This window comes from Adiantum capillus-veneris, chromosome 15 (assembly GCF_014529385.1).
Source record: "Adiantum capillus-veneris isolate H3 chromosome 15, ASM1452938v2, whole genome shotgun sequence".
Lineage (NCBI taxonomy): Eukaryota > Viridiplantae > Streptophyta > Polypodiopsida > Polypodiales > Pteridaceae > Adiantum > Adiantum capillus-veneris.
The window spans coordinates 114,027,131-114,043,321 of NC_140945.1; positions in this window are offsets into that span (position 1 = coordinate 114,027,131).

Genomic DNA, 16,191 nt, shown 5'->3' on the forward strand with positions numbered 1-16,191 from the left:
AAGGCATAGTTGGAGAGGACCGAGCTTGGGTGTTTGCCTGTAAAGGCATACAATGCTGCCTCTCGATCTACCAATATACATTTATGAGCATTTAAGGTGAGATAATCTTCAGCGAGTATGCCACTTAATGCTTTACACTTTAGCAGCTCTGCAGAACCATTCTTGGAGAACTCTATGTGAGCAACTCTAAGAATCGATGGCCCCAGATGGTTCAGGTAGTGCCAAAGAGAACCTTCTCTACCCGTGGAGACGTTGCGTGAGCCTCCAGTACGCATTGCGAACTTATCAACATGATAAGCCATCTGCAAAGCATTTTAATTGGTATTAATACTTATAGTAAGGAATACTAGAAATTCTACCAGGTTTAGATTTATTTACCTCAGTTTCTTCATCCCTCTCTTCAAGATTTTTCTTTGTAAGATCCATGCTAGATCGATCATCTCTACCAATTGCAATCAGTGTCTTGTGTGGATGAAATGCGCTCTCTAGTACGCTTTCATAGAAAGAGGCACATGATTTTATTTCTACTAGTGTACTTGCTACTGCTTGCACCAGCTGTTGTTCATTTTCACTAGGGAGGAAGGAGAGGCTTGCTCTCATGAGAGATCTTGGTCTTCGAAATCAATTTGAAAATTGACTTTCTCTTCCTTCCCACTGGGATCCTTCATGCCCGCATAGATAGCAAGCACTGCAAGTGACTCATATTCTCTGAGTCCTAACGTTTTGGCAATGTCATCAAGAAACAGAAACTGTGAGAATTTGGAGGTCCGAGATCTCTTCCAACACCTCATCTCCCTCTATCATTCGATCTTCCTCCTCAGTGGTGTTGGGATCTTGCATGAGTACGAGTGCCATAGATGCTTCGGCATGCTCATCTAATAACTTCATTTGATTCCTCCATAATGGTCACAGGAGGTCTTTGGTTGACCTTTTCCTTTTATTTTACCTTGTCCATGCCCTCAAGCACAAGTAATGTTAGAACCATGTCCCCTAAAATAAATTGGGTGCCTATGCACCCCATGCCCAAATCCATGAGATCATCCTCATACTCTGTCTTGAAGTCCCGTTCCGTGAGGCCTTTAATAAACCTCAACAATCAAAACCGGAAGTTTTTGTTAGCCGCATAGAGATTCTTCAAGAAATCCACTAGCAACCACGCCGTGTTGGATCCCTCAAAGATTATGGCATATTCCTCCATGTGCTGCGCCATGTAGTCAAGAAAGCTTCTGAATGCCTCTGCATATCATTTGTCCTCTCGAACACAGTGAGTAGTTCATGTGCTCGATCTGCAAGTCCTACCCTTTCTAATTGTGCAAGAAGTGCATCAGTAGACGTTGCCATGGGTTCGTTCGCAAAGAAGATGCGAAGAGAGGTTAGAGCTAGAGTTTTGTGAATGTGAGAAATGAAGTTTAAAAACTAGAAAGTCACTTATATACCCAAAGTCACTTTTTTAAAATCACTTAAAAGTTTTTTTTTAAACAAAATCATGAGACAAAGCATTGAAAGACACCAACATTGAAAACATTTGTGCTCCACAACAAATAAATTGCACGTTTCAATTGAAAACTTGAACAAGCTGAGAATAAACAAGTATGCGAAGAACAAGATTCAAAACACCGTATATATTAATGTGGACAAAATCCATGTCAGTTACAAGCTTTTACAAAAATACATCGCGGAAACGGAATGTTCTCACAAAGAACGCTCTTCTCTTTCCTGGAGCGAACAATCTTTTCATTAATTACAAAGAGATATTGTTTGGGCAAGGTATATCTAAGACTAAGATACTCACGAAGGTGACTAAGATGCCATTCATTGTTCAGTGTAATGTGGTACACTGCATCGTCGTGGAGATGTATTTGCAGGTCAATTGATTCTCTAGCAGCAACCTCAAAGGCTAGTGCCTCCCATTCTCCCATCGTCAGCTTCCATCTTCTATAGGAAAAGACCATCGACAAGCTTTGCTTTGCAATATGGTATCTGAACACCACCTTGTCAGCAACTACAAAGCACTTGATTCTATCTCCCTGGTGGTTGACCACCTTAGTTTCCCATCTAGCTACAAGAAACCCGTTGATCACACTTCCCCCTTTGCAAGTCCACATTGTTGGTGTGAACACTCTGAAGTCAAAATATAAACACAAAGACATGAAGAGACATAAACCATGTTATCATGGCTTTATGGGAACCATAGGTTCACTTCATTGTTGCTTGAACATCCATCTCGATTTTCCTTTTGGTTGCTGTGATCAAGGCACTGTCTGGCTTAGGCCATTCCAAACTCTCCAAGGTTGGCGAGTGAACCAGAGATAGATTACCATATCCATTTCGCCTAGGTGTGACATAAGTATGATCATAAAAAAATGTCACGTGAGGCAAGCTCTGAGGACTGACAACCAATATAGAGCAATTTGCCAAGCTCATAGTGGATGACCTCAAAAGTTCTAGTGAAGGACTCTATTGGCTCCCACTCTACAAAATCGGATGGAAAAACATCTGTAAACATGAACAAAAAGCAATGGAAATCTTACAGTCATCAAAAGAAACACACAAGGCAGAAATACTAAATAGATAACTGAAAAACTTGCAAGAGGAGTAAAAATTACAATTTGCAGGAAACCTCGATGGAGCCACTGCTAACTCTAGCTTCAGTTGTGAAGCAACATACACATGTTGCACCTTCGCAAGCCTCTTTCCATCTTGTGTTTGCTTGAACTCCATGATTCTTCCCTTCCAATGGTGTGCTTGAGAAGCCATGTGTCTCCTTGAGACCTTGTGTGCACCTCTTGAGCTGGGCTGCATTGTCACCCACATCATTCGTTTTAACTCCATCGTCACCCAATATCCATTGTCATCTTGTACATTGCTGCATGAAATGGAGTCAATGACACTCCTAGGTCGTCAAGTACCTGATGATGCCATGGGAAATAGTGGCACAACCTGCACACAAACACTTATGATTAGACATTGCACATCCATGTTCTTAGTTGTATAAAGATCAAGAATCTTGATGGTACACAAAGGTGAAGGATTCCACTTACTTCTATATTGTTCCACCTGCTTGTTGTCTTAATGTGGAAGAAATGTTGCAAAGCTTGAGTGGGAAGTAGATCCTCTCTAAAGAGCTTAATGGAGAAGGAGCAAGAAACCTGTTGAGGAAAGAAAGAGGGATGATGTAGTAGAAGGATATGTTGTAGACCTCATCTTTAGCTAGAAGTGTTTAGTGAAGCCCATGGAGTAATGGAGAACTTCAGTCTGAGGAGAATGCATCCCTCAAGAATGCAGTAAGCTTGAGGAGGGAAAAGGAGGTTCAAACTTCTACTACAGAGCTTTTGGGAGGGAAAACTGAAAGAAGGAAAGAGAAACAAGGTGAAGTGAAGAGAAGTGAGAGATGGTACAGTAGAGAGAGAGGGAGGGAATGATCAGCACGTTTTTGGAGGGGACCCCTTTTAGGAGAGAGGGGGGGAGAAACTTGCAGCCAGTAGAGAGAGAAATTACTCAACTATTTAGAGAAAAGTTCATTTTTTTGAATTTATAAGAGATTTTCTCTTTGTATTGTATAAAAGAGTACAAGTTTGACCACTTACTTTTAGGCCCTGCCATACGCACCATTTCAGTCCACATGGCATCCACCCATTTGCCCCTTCCATAATCTCCTTTTTAATCCCATGGCAAATAAAGAGGCCCCCTTAGACCCCATTCCCTTCCTAATACTATGAGCCACAGACTCCTATCATCTCATATGGCATGTTTGAGAAGTGGGGAATAGATGCGATTGGTCCTTTACCAAGGGCCTAATCAAGTAAACTGTACATTTTAGTTGGTGTAGACTACATGACCTGATGGGCAGAAGCAGCAGCCACCACATGCATTACAGCCCAAGAGGTGGCGAAGTTCATATTTGAGCACATTTGTTGCCGCTTTGGCACACCTCTTGAGATAATATATGATAGAGAGCCAGGTTTCAGAGGCGATTTGGTGGGAGAACTCATGAAAAAGCTAGGCATCACACGCCGACACCACTCAACTCCATACTATCCACAATGCAATGGTCTAATGGAAAAGGTAAATGGCATGATCTGTAAGATCATCACAAAGCAGGTGAATAACCACACAAGTGATTGGGATAAACATCTCATGGCCGCTCTTTGAGCCTACCGCACAACATTTCGAACATCACTAGGTTTCACCCCTTTCCATCTAGTATCTGGAAAGGAGGCCATTCTACCCATCGAGGTACAGATAGCCAGCTTGTGACTCATGGCTAGTCAGTTATACAGCGCCCAATTGCCCATTTTCAAAACAACACCTTGGATCTAGAAAGGCTTCAACTAGATAGGGAAGATGCGATCAACCACTATGCAACGCAAGCATAACGACGCCCACTCACATTCAATCAAGGGATTAAGGAAAAGGGTCTAAAGAAAGGCATGTTAGTGTTGTGATACGATAACAAATTTGACACTAGGAAATATAAGAAGTTTTAGCTTAGATGGGACGGGCCATTCATTGTCAAAAAGCGATACACCAATGGTAGCTACAAATTGATGAAAGTAGATGATCAAATTCACAAGACCAGAGTCACTGGATGGAGAGTAAGAGGGTACTTCTTAAGGTTTGAACCAGAGTTCATGCTAGATATTCTAGAGGAGGGAGAAACCTCCAACTCCGCTGCTAGAGAATCAGAACTAGAGCTAGAGGCATGAATGCCTCTAGCTAGAAGGGGAGGGCTAATGATTGTCGGCTTTCAAAACTGGCCGCGGGAACCAACCCCACTCGGGGGGATCTTAATAATAAGAAAATAAGAAAAAAATTGTTTTTTTAAGTTGCATATGCCACCACCACCCCTCACATGCTCATGCGCCCCCACAGTGGGCCACCCCTCCCTCGGCTCCACCCTTCCCCCTCTCTCCTCCATTATCACCACCCCTCCTTCTCCCTCTCGTTTGTTTGCAAGACGCCAAAATCTCTCTCTCCCTTGTTCGTCACCAACCCAAGGGACCTCCATAGGCTATCTCTCTCTCTCTCCCTCATCCATTATTCGACTCTCTCTCTCTCTCTCTCTCTCTCTCTCTCTCTCTCTCTCTCTCTCTCTCTCTCTCTCTCTCTCTGTCTCTCTCTCATCCACACACACTCCCTCTCCCACTCTGAGCTCTCCCTCGTCACTCATGCTCTCCCTCTCTCTCCTGTCCTGTGTCACCAAGGCCGTAGGGCGCATAATTAATATCTCCCTCTCTCTCGTTCATCAACCCAGAGGGGGGCCGCCATGCATGGGTGCAAAGTCTCTCTCTCTCTCTCTCTCTCTCTCTCTCTCTCTCTCTCTCTCTCTCTCTCTCTCTCTCTCTCTCTCCACCCACCACACACACCCACACACACACACACACACTCTCTCCCACACTCTCCCTCCCTCTCTCCCCATCTCTCGCTCACTGTCTCTCTCCCCCTCATTTCAAACTCCCGCTCTCTCTCACATTACTCCCAAGGGTAGGACCAGGCAGGGCCAAGGGCCAAGGGGGTCTCTGTTTAACATGCCAAGGGCCTATATAGAGCATGGTTGGGCAGAGATAATCATGGTCCATTCCCTTTCGTTCTCATAGATTACACCCTTGCAGGCGGATAAATTACACTATGACCCTTGTGATTGTGATACCAGTGAGTAGAAAGTGCTTTTCGGGAGAAGAATCACATTGCACCACTTGTGAATGTGATGGGATTTTTGTTCAACACTTTGATGTGGCTTATGCAGAAGATACATTGCCGGCTTTGTGAGCTACTTGACCACCTTAGTCACCAAAGAGTAGAGTGAAGTTATTCATCGAGATTATGACAAGACATGAGGTATATACACAAGCGATCATGCTCATAAATTGAAGCTCATTTTCATTATGGTTTGAAATGGAAATGTGGATTTTTTGTGTATCATTCACACTTTATAAGTATGGTGTGTAATTCAATGTTTTTCTTTTTCGATTGAATTGTTAGGAAATGTCTCCATTTATTAAAGTTGTGGGTCTAAATGGAAAAGCTGTTCGTGAGTGGCATACATCACAAGTGTGTAATGATCAAAAGGTGTCATACAAAAGGTGATGTCTTCTCATTAGACATCTAAAGAATGTGCACAAAGTCTTCTCATTAGACATCTAAAGAATGTGCACAAAATCACAAATGTTCATGTTCTAGAGCACTGAACATGGCGATCTAAAACTAGTGAATGACCACCACGACCAGTGTCTCCTAGATCTAAATGCCAATGCATAACAAGGTTTGGGATGTTGCATATAAAGTTAGAGCAGTAAGAAGAAATTTTCACAAAGACTTACAAGTGTGGGCCACCAAAAGAGTGGGAAATAGTTTTTGACACAGAAGGAAAATTGGAAAGAGAGTGGGAAGAGGCATGGATTGAAGCAAAAAAGTTTGCACGAGAAGTAGACATGTCAAGTAGGGTAGCAAAGTTAGAGGAAAAAATTAAGCGCGTGTACAAACATTGAGCTTATGGGGTTCCACATGATGTTGGCATCCCTTGAGAGGAAAACAAGAGGGCCGACAAAGAGGACATTAAAGATTCATACGACAAGTTTTCTATCGTAACTTTACTTTCCTTAACTACACACTCCCATTCTCTTTATAGTGACAATTTTTTATATTTATTTCATGTTAGAATTTGATTGTTATTGTAGCCTATTTCATCATCAACTTGTAGCTTTGCGCATGTCGATACCGTTACTTTCTTGGTGAGCCATGATCACCTTGTATGTGAGAGCCACGATTGCAATATGGATCAGTTCTTTGATAGGTTTGTTACTAACATAAATTTACTCTTTCACATGTAAATATTTCAAGTGTAATTAGCAAATTAAACAGTGTAAGTGTGTGCATTTTTTCATAGGTGCCGTAAGGGAGTTACTTTTGTCTTGCGGTCTTCTCGAGCTGGGCTTGAGTCGGGGTTAGATGTCCATCTCATTGATGATATTTTAGATCTTGAGGCTTCAATAAAGACGATCAACCTTTTTGCATTGTGAGGAAAAAAACTTTATGCATAAGTAACATTATATTTTTTTGCTATGTTCATTTGTTAAACTACTTTATAGGTGGATAGAAAGCATATTTATGCACGATGTTCTCTCAGTTGTGTGGTGGGTAAACAACTTATGATTCCCATTTGTCTCTGAGCATACTATAGGAGACCATGCATTCGGTAATTTCTTTGGGACACCTGATTTAGGATCACACATTTTTACCTTCTTTCTTGTTTTGGATGGATATGGATGTTTTACTTTTATGTATTATCGTAGTATCAAAACTTTCAAAGTTTCAAGTCTAAATGTGTGTTCTTTATATAGATCTCATTTGGCTCTTTTGGAATTTTACTATGCCCATGTCATACGTATACCTACTCTTTCTCGATGACATTCACCTTTACTTCTCTTTGAGTCACTTTCAATTGTCTCCATGGAGAGAATCTTACCACACATATCTAGGTATGCATTGTTTTTGCTTCAAACATAACAGTCAAGCTGTTTGCATACTTTCAATTGAGTGATTCCTTGTGCTTGAAGTATAATAAACCATTTTAGTACGCACTGTTCAAACCTTTAAGTCAAAGAAGAACTAGAAGATCCTCAGGTGCAATTTAGTATTGTGTGCTATTGCATTGTATATTGAATTTTTTGTTGGTGACTTATACGCATGTTTCTTGGCTATAGTGTCCTCAACAGTCAAATTCAACCGACTGTGTGATGACAGCAATGAGTTTATTGATTAAGACCACAATCATAGATCAAAAGCCTTAAGAAAATCTAGTGATTGTCTGTCTTAATTGAAGCACTCTTTATTGTGTGAACTTCATAGCTTTTTTTTCAGTTTAAAAAAAATTGGTTTGCGCATGGAGAGGTCGACTTTACGAGAAAGAAGCTCAAGGACTAGTTGAAATAGGCTTTGGGTGAGGTCACACTTGAATAGGTCATGATTGTCGTCTTTTTTGTGATCACCTTTTTTGTCTCGAGGGCAAACATTGGAGGGGATTGGCCTACTTTGTATCGATGTTTATGTCAATAGAACTTCTGTATCTCTACATTTTGGTCCACTTTGTATCGATGTTAATGTCAACATAACCTTGTTGTGATATATCTTATGTACAAAAAATTGTCTCGTTAAAGAATTGTAAAAGCTTACCTTGAGAACCCTTGTATAAGTAGCTATTAGAATTGGTTTGTTGAAACACTCTCGTTATGATTTACTACAACATTATGGATGCCTTGTGCGGGCATTGAGTCAAATCACTATTTACGTGTGGTTGCATTTTAGAATTGGTTTGTTGAAACACTCTCACGAAGCTCAATCACTTGCTCGAGTCATAGAGCTATTACTGGTTTATTGCAACATGGAGGTTTCCTTGTGCTTTTGGTTTGCTTCTCAATGAACAAGATCAGTCGATCAATTGCAATGATTACTTTGGTCAGGGCATCAATACTCCAACTATGAGGGTCTTCATCCAGGACCTTCGATATAGAATCTAGCTCTTGTTGTGACTTACCAATCATAATAGCTGACGGACAAATGTGACCCATCCTCTCAAAGACTACAATGACTATCAACTTTAAAGCAATGATGTCACGATGATAACCAAGTTGTGTCATATACAACATGAACCAAATTGGTAGGCCACCACCTTGTTGGTTTGGCAACACTGCTCCATTGTGCACTCTCAAGAGATTGTGCATCGGCCATGTAGTATAAACATGGATTTGCCACACCTTCCATGTGCCATTCAACTTTGTAGTCACCAAATCTTTCCACTAAAAGCACACCTCCGTGTCTTTGGTCACTGATGATAGAAGGAATTTGGGTTTGACTAAAAACCCAATGGAGGATTTCAAAATCTTCTTTATCAACCTGTATGTAAAAAAGAACATAAAGCCAAGAACCATACATGAAATATTTTTGTTATTATATATTGAACCAAGTATACCTCAAATGAACTTAGCGTGTGAATATTATTTTTGGATTGCACACTAAAATATCGTGGGTCCTCTTTGGTTATTAATGGATCCAAAGCTTTGTTCATGAGGGTTTCTGTGTCTCTCTCTAGCTTCCTGTTCTTTAGGACCTCGCACTCATCGAGCTTCAAAGAAAACTTGAGAACCCCATTGCACTCCTCTCGATTCATATCAAAGAAGTGAACTGCATACCTTTGCAATGCTTCAAGATCAACAAAGAGGTTGTTATGCTCGTTATACTGTACCTCTCTCCTCCCCTTGCCTATGAATGTTGCTTCAATATGGAATGATGATCCAAGTTTCTCAAACACCTCATAATTTACATGTTGACGTGCAGCCTTTACATGTGATGGATTTGGAATCAATGATCCTCTTTGTAACTTATTTTGAGACTTTTTAGCTAATGCTTTGAAGAGAGCCTTGTATCCCATCTACAAGGTTCCACTCTCATCAAGTCTTGCTTGCACTTCCATTGCCTCTAGTTGATTATTTTTCATGAAGGAGGTAAGGAGCCTTCCTTTCAATTTATCAAATTTATTTTGAGTTATCATCTCTTCAACTACATGTTTTGGAACTAGAAAACTGTAATGCACATCGGCATTGGAATCTACTCTAGCATTGGAACCTACTCCATTCGAGTTTGGATGTAGCAAAGTCCTGCAAAGAAAGCACCATGCATCATGATCAGTAATAAGAAAGTGTAAAGTATATATATGGTACAAAAGCAAAACCAAACTTTGAGTTACCTTAAAGCTCATACTCTTTTTTTCACTCCACCACTACCAATCTTCATATTCTCTATGTTACATAGATCTCATTTCCTTTTTCGACTCCCAAGTATGGTGTCTTTCACATGCAAACTTGTGATCTTCTTCTCAAGGATGTGGATTGTCTCTTTGTTGATGAAATCTTCTAAGCACATGCTTCATTAAATTTCTTTATCTGCATGTTCTCCATCTCTAGGAAGTTTATTTGATTTTCCACATTTAATCCTTGCATTTTCAAATGTTTAGTGTATGCCAATAGCCCATCCTTGCCATCGTCTCTATGAAATGTAAAAGGTTAGTGATACTAGCAAAGGAAGGTGGCGCATTTGTTGTAGGATCCTTTGGGTAAATAGACCCATCAGTCCACAAATCCAAATGATGTTCCTAGTTTGTCCTTCTATGTTCTTTCTCCCATTGGGATAAGAAAGACTCCTTCCTAGGTTTCTGCAATTGTGCGTACTCTTGCAATACATCGACGTGAAGATGATGTTTGTTCTTTCTTTGGGTAAGTGTTGAAGATGAATGGGTTGAGGATTGCATGTTCAAATTGATGTTTTCATCAGGAAAAGAATTATTGTCCATTCCTATGACTAACGAAATGTTTCAAGTTTTGACAGAAAAGGCTTGTAAGTTCACGTGTGAAATCACCGTAGTCCCATGTTTAGAGTTGATAGAGTTCCTGTTGCTTACGTTTTTGGAGGGAATGCTTGTAAATTGGTGTTTCAAATAATTAATCATACGGTTATTTAGATTCTTGATATGAGAACGAAGGACAAGAAAAGAAGACAAAGGCTACCTAACAATGAATGTCATTTTGGCACTTTGCTAGTGCAAAAAAGCATCACTTAAAATATAATATCTAACATTTTCATTTTTCTCTCTCTAAGATGACATGGGGCTTTTTACAGGGCCCAAAAGTGAGTCATCTGCCAAGGAAATTAAAAAAGTGATAAAGTCATCTGAAGTACTACCATTGAAAGCACCAACCCTTTGTGCCCAATAGAAATCCACCAGCCCCGTTACCCCTACCTTCCTACACGGCTACCTCCACTCCCTAAAGTAGGTTCTCACCCACTGTGTGATAGCAACCTTTTGAGCAACATGCTTAGGAGAAGATAGCCATGGAGATGCTGACAAGAGCTCTAGCCAAAATGAGCATCAAGTTCCCAAATTTCAAAGGTCTCTCCATAGAGGATTCAGACAACCATGCTAGGAAATTTGTGTCCCTTTGTAGGGTTGTGGCCTCAAAAGCAAAGACACCTACCGAGTACTCTTCCCATCAACCGTGGATGGCTTAGCAAATAAATGGTACAATCAGTTCTCAGAATTTTCTATCAATTTATCTGGATTCTCTTCACCTATAAAAATTGGTCCATAGATTTGTGTCGCCATGCTCACCAATGCAAAAACGTGCACCTTTTCATCAAACTAGGAGTAATCAGTGTGCTCCTCAATGGGGCACCAGAAGATGGAGAGGGGGAATGGGGGAACACACCCAACACACAACACAATGCCTGACTATAGCTCAACGCATTCAAGCACCCATATCATCTCAAGATCACCTTGAAAATAGCCAACTCACACTAGAAAACCATTGTTTGCAAACAAACCAACACACACACGCTTGACAAGATCACCTTACTGCACTCACACACCATCGTTGTCTATCTTGACCCTCTCAGCATACACATTAACGCTCTATGTCACTCTCTCCATACACAGACACCATCGATTTGGGTGGGCACACACATCCACATTGCCAACATTGCCGACACAAGATGAGAGCAGCAGAAAGAGAAGGGAGAAGGAGAGGATTGGCACCAAAACAAGACAATGAACCACTTTACAACTTGGTCCAGCTTAAGAAATCATTTTTGTGAAGCTTTCATGTCAGGGGACTTCTATGAGAAGGTTCTAGATGAGTTGGCCAAATTGATGCTCCAGCCAAATGAGACTTTTGCAGAACTCATGACCAGAACAAAGTTTGTGGTCACGAGAAGGCTCTACCTAAGACTTCTCGACAAAAACTTTGAGAGAGTCTCATACTTGAAGCCACTTTGGAGGAGTTTTTTGTGGGACCAAAGTACATGATGTTCTAAGCCCACTAACCAAGATTGAACAAATTTGGAGCTCAAAATCTCAAAATTGTTGGAGCTATATATGGCTCACTCTACTCAACTTGGTCTCACCTATATATTTGTATCTTGTCCTCAATATGAATCATTCTTTGGGAGCGTATATGGTGTGTCTCTTGTCTCTTCTCTCTCTTTCTTTCTACATCTCAACATGGTATCAGAGCAGTAACGATCATGCGCTGATTCAATTCATGGTGACCAAACAGTATGTGTATGCGATTTGCATGTAAGATTCAAAAATTGCTACAAATTTTATTTTTGAGCATTGATTCTTGTTAACTGTGGTTGTTTTGTGTTAAGAAGAATATGATTAGTGTTTTGTGTGGCATTTATTTCTAATCAATCTAATCGTTGATTACGTTTTCTTGTTGATGACACCCTGAACTTCATCTCAACTTTTCTTGTTGTTCTACTCAAAATTTGGAGAAACGGGAAAAGCGCAATGCAACATAGCGCAATGGCACTTTTCACCCAAAACTTGTTCGTCTCCTCGAGCTCTTCGATTTGAGTTCTAGGTTTGCGTCAATCGGAGTTTGCAGCAGAAAGTTATGCTGTTTTTACTGCAATTGAGCTTGACGCAACTTTCTTCGTCCTACTTCTTCGTGAAGCGTCCGCGATCATTTTTCTTATTTTGGCGTTAACTTTTTCGAGAAGATTTAGCTTTTTGCTATTCGTATTGTGGCCGTCAATCTTGCGTCTCACGCCACTCTATTTTGAGGACTCTTTTATTATTAACGTCTCCTTTACCCTGCCCTTTTTGGGTGACGTCTCTCACATCTTTGGACGTTCCTTGAGCATCCTTCTTACGTTTATCGTTGACAGAACGCAGTCCTCATATCTCTCTCATTCTCAATTGCGGACTTCACCATATATGGTGTGCAAATTCTGCGATCTTATCTTATACGTCTTCTCGCAACAAGATATGGCTATGAATATTCTCGTCAACGGCTTTCCTTCTGGCCAGCGTTCTGTTCCTCCTTTCCCAAGGTCAAGGTTTTCCAGGCTGAAAAGCAAAGATGTTGTTAATTCTTGAAGGCGATGAACTCTCCGATGTTGTTCTTGGAAATCGCGTTTGTCCGCCTCAGCCTGTTGATATGGATAATGATAACGTGCTTATCACTGAAGGACCTATATTTGAAGATTGGAATGTTGCCTATACGGATTGGCAACGACATGATAAAGCAGCTCGTTGGTATATTCTTTCTGCTCTTACTGATTCCCTTTTGCTTGATATGTATGAACTGCCTACTTCCCACGACGTATGGAAGTACCTTATTGCAAACTTTCAGAAGAAATCTGTCACAGAAATACTTTATTTGAGAGGGTTGCTTAACAAGTTACAATATGAAGTTGGTACTGCCATGACGGGACATATTGAATCTTTCAAATCTATTATTAATCAACTTGCTGCTCTCGGTGATCCTGTTCCACAAAAGCAACTGATTACACTTCTCCTTGATAAGGTGAAGGACTCTTCTTATGATAACATTGTTACTATTCTCTCTAATAAAGATGGTCTTGATTTCTACCAAGCCTGCATGTCTTTAATTGAATACTCTCAACGTCAAGAACGTCGTAATGCTAGTCATGATACAGCTATGATTTCACAAGAGGAGAATGAGTCACAACAGATGGAACGGGCTTTTTATGCTCGAAGGCATCCATTTCAACGAGGAAACCGCAGAGGTGGCCGTCACGGTAATATTTTCTCTCGTCTCAAATTTTCTAATAAGCAATGTTCTTACTGCAATAGAAATGGCCATACTGAAGATGATTTTTGGACACGTCAATATGATGAAGAACACAATATTACCACAAAACAACCACGTTTATCTAGAGACTCTTCTTCTTCTTCTTGTGAATATTGTGGATGATCTGATCATCCCACTCATATGTGTTATAAGCGTCGATTCGAAACAGATCGGAATAGAGCATATGCTACTGAACATCGAAACAACATTGTACCGGAAACAAGCTGCGTCCTATGTTCAGTTGCTCCAGACAGAATACTTCATGTACGCGATGGATCACTTTTTATTGTCGATTCTGGTGCTACAGGAAATATGACATATCAGTCTAAGTGGCTCCATAACTATCATCCACTGCCAGTTCAACGTGTTTTTTATCTTGCTGATGATATTACTCGTCAAGTAAAGAGTATTGGAGACTTATATCTTGGTACCTTATCTTCTTCCACTCAAATTTTGCGAGGAGTATTACATGTACCAGATCTTCAACGTAATCTTCTTTCAGTTGCTACTTGTTGATCTTGGTATGTTTGTTGGATTTGATCATACCAAATGCCAAATTGAGAAAGATGGACAGACGATAGCCATTGCTCCTCGAAATGGTAATTTGTTTGAACTCTCTCTCAACGATGCTGTAGCAAATGTTGTCACTGCTCCAGGTGATCATGATTGCAAAGTATGGCATCACCGTTTTGTTCATGCTGATGTCTCAAAACTCCTTGATCTTCAACGTCGTGATCTTGTTCATGGCATGGATCTTAAAGCCCATTCTCATATGGGAATTTGTGAATTTTGTGCTCTTGGGAAACACAATCGCAAACCCTTTCCTCTTTCAAATACAACTCATTCTCATGATATATTGGATCTTGTTCATACTTATATATGTGGACCTCTACCTTCTTCGAGATCACAATATCGCTACTTCATTACTTTCATTGATGATTTCTCAAGGTATATGACTGTATTACTACTTAGACAAAAATCTGAAGCCTTATCTGTTTTCAAACAATTCCACAAGGCTGCGGAACTTCAAACTGGTCGTCGCCTTAAGAAGCTTCGTAGTGACAATGGAGGCGAATATGTTTCTCGAGAGTTTGTGAGTTACTGTGCTGATAGTGGAATTCATCATGAACACACTATTCCATATTCGCCTCAACAGAACGGTGTTGCTGAATGAAAGAATCACACTATTCTCAATGCTGTAAGATGTATACTGATTCATTCTGGCTTATCTCGTGTTTTTTGGGCTGAAGCTACTTTGACAGCAGTATTTATTCAGAATCATCTTCCTACTAGTGCACCCTCTGGTAAGATACCCATCATAGCATGGACAGGTGACATTCCTTCTGTATCTCATTTTTTAACCTTTGGATGTATTGCTTATATTCATGTTCCCAAAGAAACACGAACAAAGCTTGATGCTCCTGGTCTTAAAGTTATTTTTATTGGATATTCTGACACTTCCAAAGGCTACAAATTCTATGACCCTTCCTCCAAGAAAGTAATTGTGAATCGTGATGCTACTTTTAACGAACAACTTATGGGAGGCTCATGGTCCATGGATGATTCTGATGATACTAAATCATTGCTTCAAGATTTTCCATTTCTTTCAGAAGATGAAACTCTTCCTATAGAGCAACTTTCCTCTTCACAACCATCCATTCCGAATGTTGCCAATGATGATATTGATATTTTTGTTGATCTGCCTATTGATTTTGAACATGGCTCATGTCATGTTTATGATGACGATATTGATGATAATGCTTTTTCTACTTCCGAAGATCCCATTACTTATGATGAAGCTATCTCTTCACCACAAAAGGATCAATGGCAAGAGGCTATGGAAGCAAAGTACGATTCTCTTATCTCTAAAGGTACATTGATACTAACTAAATTACCTCCTGGTCGTACAGCTATTAAATGTAAGTGGGTGTATAAGACAAAAGTAAAAGCAGATGGATGTTTTGACAAGTTCAAGGCGCGTTTAGTTGCAAAAGGTTACTCCCAAGTAGCTGGTGTTGATTATCAAGAGACTTTTTCACCAGTTGTTCGCATTACAAGTGTTCGAGTTTTATTGGCATTTGTTGTTCAATTTGATTTAGAAGCTCATCAAATGGATGTCCGAACTGCTTTTCTTAATGGTGACTTGGAAGAGGAAATTTATATGGAACAACCAGAAGGGTTTGTTATTCCAGGTAAAGAAGACCTTGTTGCTCAACTCCATAAGGCACTATATGGTCTCAAACAAGCTTCGCGAGCCTGGTATACAAAATTTGATCTTTTTCTCACCTCTAAAGGATTCATCTCTTACTTGTCAGAACCCAACTTATACATAAAATGCCAAGGTAGCAGTTTTGTGATTCTTGCTCTTTATGTGGATGATACCATCTTTGTTTCCAATGATTTGGGATTTCTTCAACAAGTGAAAAAGTTATTGTCTTCTGCATTTGATATGGTGGATCTTGGAGAGATTCACTAGTGTCTTGGAATTCAAATCCAACAGAACCGTACAAAAGGTATTTTATTCCTTCGACAGTCAAAGTTT